The following is a 6,218-nucleotide window of genomic DNA, read 5'->3' on the forward strand; positions in this document are numbered from 1 at the left end:
TTCGCTCGGGCGATCAAAAAACCAAAATAACACCTAGAACTACGAATCAGACATCAAAACAAATGAAATTTTTAATGAAACTTAAGAACATACAATTTTTCAAATCGAGGAAGACTTTACGAAGCTATTCGATGTCTCGGAATACAAAAATAATGGGTAAAACTATAAATGACCTATCAGTCATCACAATAAAAAAGACACATTCTAATTAATTCAATGTTAAATATGCATAGTGAAATATCTCAAGGGTCAAAATCAGAATTCATCGAGATTAAAAGTACAATATATATATATAAATATTTTTTTTTTGGATTGACATGAATGTTGCAAATTATTGTTGGACCACTTTTTGCGCAGCGTACACGTTGGCAACGTTCTGTTTCGTTTTATTCATGTCCCAATCTTCTACTTTCTTTTAAGAAACTTCGCTTTCCTAGTTGGTTTTGAGAAACAAAATTGTATTTAAATACAGGTGAACAAATTTGTCATTAAAAATTATTGGGCCATGAAAAGAAATAAAAGTGATAAATACAAATTGATACTAAAAAAAAAATCCTGCATATTGAAAAGGAAAAATTGAAAATGATTTTTTAATGTTTTATTTACTCTTTTATTCTTCATTGTTTAATTTAAACAAGTTAAGAGGATGAAACTATATATAAGAGTAAATGATGCAATCAAAGATTTTAAATTTGAATTGTTTACGTGATGTTTTTTTATCAAACAAACCTGTCAAAATCATTTCAATGCTGTATTTTCATTTTTCCTTTAATGTATAAGTGTCTGATAACTGCTCTCCGGTTGATGTATTTAAAATTTTAAATTAGCCAAAAATGGTTACGATCAATGTGGATATCATCTACTAACAAATTGCATTAATTTCTTTATGCAGTCAATTAATGAAGTTTTCAACCACACAAATTACACAATCTTAATTGAGTGGAGTACTTTTTATGACGTTAATGAGCAGGGACAGATCCGGTACAACAGTCACGGATTCACGTGAAACTAGTTTTTGCCTAGATTATACTGAAAAATTCATTTAGTATATTTAATCCGGTCCAAAATAAGTAATTTTTTAACTGTTTTCACACAGATTAAGAAATCCACTTTTTAACATTAATTAGCAATAAAATTAACCATATTAACCTTTGCTATCTCACATAAATACTTCTAGCACATACTCCAATACTATTTACTCCAAGGGCAATGTAGGAAAAAATAATTAATTCATTCTTGAAATCTGGAAAAATCACTTATTTTGGACCACAAAAAAAAGATCAAAAAATTACTTATTTTGGACCGGAGGGAATATAAAATTTTTAGCTTGGAACCTAATTTACTAATCCGATTATCATTATATATTAACGTAAGATCGTTATAAGAACACATAAACTTAAAATTCTGAAATTACCGTATTTATGAGAATATTCTTTGATGTGAATGGTGAAGATATTGTCAAAAACAAGTCAGCTAAATGTGAGGAATAGTTAAAAGGGATCTCTTTATTCAAAAGAGGATCCACGTATTTATAAACCGAAAGTTATTGGAGGAAAAAACAATGTGAAAGCTTTTGTTTTGAAGTCCACACAAATCTTTATTTCTTCTCGTAAAAGTTAATTCACCTTTTACTAATTAATATTCCCGTGATTCACAATAAGTGATCAATTTGCTTTTGGCATGCCTATTAAGAAAATATTAAATTCTATACAAAAATTTCTAGTATGACTAAACTACCCTTAATTAAATATTTAATGTGAGGAGTAAGAAAACTTTTTAGGGAGATAAAGGTGATTTTGTAAAACAAATTGAATTTCTCTTGATTATATAAATGGACACTTATTTTGAACCAAAATTAAAAAGTAAATTGGTGTGGACCGGAGGGAGTAAGACATTGAATATTTCACGAATCATATGCAAAAAATATAAAATGTGAATATCAAACATCTGTTTTTTTTTTGGGTTAGAAAATAGTAGCATGTCAACCTTGTAAAAGAAGTACGTAACAACAAAAGAATCGTCAAACTAATTACCACTCGTTAAATTAATACTAATATACAAATCAAAGAATGTAAATTACACATTCATTATAATATATTTTATGCATTTAAAATAAAATAACATGTCCAAAAAGCATCACGGCTATGTAATTGATAATCTAAGGGAAGGCAGTCTTTTAGTATGATAGTGGATAGAGATCAATCTTTTGTCTGGGGTGTGAATGTGTATTGTCATACTATCCAATACCGGCAGAAAAATACAAGGACAAATTCGTATGACGACAGACATGAAAAGGGTAACGAGACAGTGCTCTCAATTACATTAACAATATTGGTGGTGCCCCCGGGATCTAGTCGATCCTGGAATTATAGGTTTCCACTTCTTGTCGTTTTCCTCGATCTTCTTTTCCCCTGTCTCGATTCGTTTTGTCAATTCTTCGAGCATTTTTATGATAGCAGGTAGGGCTGGGCATATATCGGGTATAACCGATAGCCCGAACCGATAAAAGCTTATTGGGGTATTGATATCGGGTTATTTGGGTAAGTAGTTCGATAACGATTTAATGTTATTTGATTATTGAGTTATCGGTTCAGATCTCTTTTTTTTTCTCATCTTAATTCTTCAACTAAGATTCTAGTTTTATACTTTAAAGAATTAATTGTTTAAATTTTTAATTTTTCTATTTGTTTCTTTTGTTGCACTGATTCATAAGTATTTACAAGATTAAGATTTTATAATTTTCCTATTAGTTATGCCCGCCTGCAGTGAGATAGTTAGTAAGATTAGATTCTTGAATGTCTTATTCCTTTCTCCTACTAATTTATAACTTTGAAATTGAGATCATTCATTGGAATTTTCAAATGCAAAGAATTTTTTTTTCTAAAGTTGAAATTTAATCCATCTTTTCTTATGAGCAAAAATTCAGTTCCTTTCTCTTTATAGTATGATCACGATTTCTATAATACAAATATGAATTTTTTGGATATTTTTTATTCTTATAGGATAAATCAATAATTGAACCGATAAAGATCGATAACCGACAAACCAATACCCGAAAACTGATATCTTATCAGTTTTGCTATCAGTTTAGCATATTTATATATCGATAACCGATATATAGAACCAATAATATTCACAACCGAACCGAATCAAACCGACCGATGTCCATCCATAATTTGTCGCAGGCTAAAAGTGATCTTTGACCTTAAAATTTCTTGTTCATTGGAAAATTTTAAAGTAATGGTATTAGAAGCCCAAAACAATCAAACAATTTGCCATGTCGTAGGAAAAAAAAGAGTTGTACTTCTATGTCTAGGTTATAGTCAAAAATTTGCTTTATTCATTGTGATATTGTACATCAACCAAATACACGATATAAGAAAAAAATATCGTACATCTATACTCTCGGTTAGGGGTGTCAATGGTTCGGTTCGGCTGATTATTTTATAAAATTTGTACCATACCAATTTTTCGGTTATTCTATTATATATAACCAAAATTAGACTTTTCGAAACCGTCCCAATCATGTCGGTTTCCCTTCGGTATCGGTACGATTCGGTTAATTTTCGGTATTTTTTTTAATATCATGTAAAATTCACCAGTAGAAGTAGAATTGTAATAACATATGTTCTTTTATAGGACTTAGCAAAACTCTCTAGACATTTTTACTGTTTAAAAGAGTGATGAATTAAAAAAAAAAAGAGGGCTAGAGTATAGATCCATCAACTATTCTACAACAGCGTAAAAGAAATCAAACAAAGGCAGAGAAAATATTAATCACACGAGTTGAACGATATACCAAACTGAGACTCAAGAATAAAGTCTATAGAAGATTAAATATTCAAAAAGATAAATCTTAATTATACGAAAGGAAACATATTCGATACATTGTAGTTTGTTACTCATAATCGCTAGAACACTTGTGTCTTTTTAATAAAGATACTTGAAATAAGTTAGTTTAAATAAAAGTAGCATAATAGGTTTTAGGAATTAGTATTTTGAGTTTAATTACTTGTTGGCTTGTAATAGTTTTCATAATTTCAAGGCTCAAAGAAATTTAATGCATTATTATTTTTAAACTTACTAAATAAATATATTTTCTACATGTAAAATTTATTCGGTACGGTTCGGTATTTTTTCGGTTTATTTTTATAAAATAAAAAATCTATCCTAATTATTGGTGCGGTTATATATTTATATAAAAACCTACGGTTTCTTAAAAAGAAATTTAAAAATCGATTTGGTGCGGTACGGTTCAGTCGGTTTAGTCGGTTTTCGAATATCCATTGACACTCCTAATCTCGGTTATAGACAACTCTTTGATTTATTCATTATGATATTCGATAAACACATCTAATATGTTATTAATCCATATATGCACACTTAATCATCCACTATGATTCTTACAAAAGATTGTTATCAATCAAATGTGTCAGTATTTCTTTCTTACTAACTAGAGTTTATTAATCAATGTTGATTAAATAAATAAAAGTATCATACTTGAGTAGTTTAACAAATAGAAGAAACATTGAGTTATGGTACTCATTTTAACTTTTTATTATTCTGTTCATAGTTATTATTCTTAAAAGATATAAATTCGCCTCATGGGTCTATTTGCTTTTGGATGAGATCAACAACAACGATATTATATTCAGTATAGTTTCACAAGTGGGGTTTGGGAAGGGTAGAATATCGCAGTCCTTACCCTTACCTTTAAGAAAACAGAGAGTTTATTTTCGATAGACTCTTGGCTCAAGAAAAATAAATGGATGGACATTAACAAGCAAACCAAATCTAACAACCGAAGTGAAAGTACCAACAGAACTAACACAAAGGAATACAAACAAAAAACCAAAACAAAGGTATTAACAAATAATAACAGAAGTCTATGGACACGAAATACACAAAAGACACTAAGAGATGTATCAAAGCTACTACTACAAATACGGACAATGCTCGGCTACCTAAGCCTTTACCTTTATTTGCAACCTCCGCACATTCGTCTCATCCATGATCATGTCCTCTGTAAGTTAGAGCAACACCATATCTCGCCTAATCACCTTTCCCCAATATTTTTTTAACCTACTTGTACCTCTCCGCTGGCCTTCCAATGCCAGCATCTCATATAGAGACGGATCTAGAATTTGAATCTTATGGGTTCCAAATATTTGGGCAAAATTAATACTTTAAGCAAGTGAGAAAGTTTTTTAATGTTGACTGGTCAGTATTTAAAAGAAAAAGAGAAACAAAAAGTGCCTAAGTGCCTATGGACCAACACTTGCTTATGGGCAGGGGTGACAACTTAGCCCAAACTCATCCAACCCGCCCAATCCGTCTAGAGATAAGTGGGTCCGGCTAAAAATATTTTAGCTCATGGGATAACTTTGGCTCTGCCCAAATTGATCGAATTTGGGTTGAGCCAAAGTTAACCCATTATTTTTTATAGCCCATTATTACTCATTAAGCAGCCCAAATACAACCTATGAAACTCAGCCAAAACAAAGTGATGTCAACCCAACTTATCTAGAAATATACTTAATTGCCCCAAATTTTTTTTCTTTTATTTTTCTGGACCACCCACCCACCCAACCCCATACCCCCAGGAAACCGCCTACAAAAAATGTTTACTTTTTTTTTTGTATTTTTAATTTTCTGCACCACCCACCCCACCCCAGCTTCCACCACCCCATCCACCCACCCACCCCCGTCCAAACCCCCTAAAAAAATTTATACTTTTTTTTTTAATTTCAATTAATTATTTTCTATTTTTTTATTTTTCTGCACCACCCCTCCCCCCACCACACACACACATGGCCGAACCATTTAAGTCTCGCCTCCCGCACTTTTCCCTCTTTTTCTAGATTATGTTGTGGAATAATTTTCACTTTTGTTTTCTTGAAGGAGAAAAGAGTTGCATGCAATATTGCTCATTAAATTGGTAGCTGAATTCATATGTCCTTTCACATATCTAGCTAGTTTAATTTATTTAATTCATGCAATGTTGTTCATTAAAGAGTTGCATGCAATATTGGTAGTTTAATTTATTTTAAATATAGCTCTGATACCATTTGTTAGGATAAAAAATAACAAGACGTCATGCAGAGGCTAGCAAAGTAAACCTTTGCGACGATAAATGAAATGACAAATAAAATATACTAAAAGAGGCATAAAATTATAATATGATCTGGTCAAGTGACCTACATATATATGCTTTACTA

This window comes from Nicotiana tabacum, chromosome 7 (genome assembly GCF_000715075.1).
Source record: "Nicotiana tabacum cultivar K326 chromosome 7, ASM71507v2, whole genome shotgun sequence".
In the NCBI taxonomy this organism is placed as follows: domain Eukaryota; kingdom Viridiplantae; phylum Streptophyta; class Magnoliopsida; order Solanales; family Solanaceae; genus Nicotiana; species Nicotiana tabacum.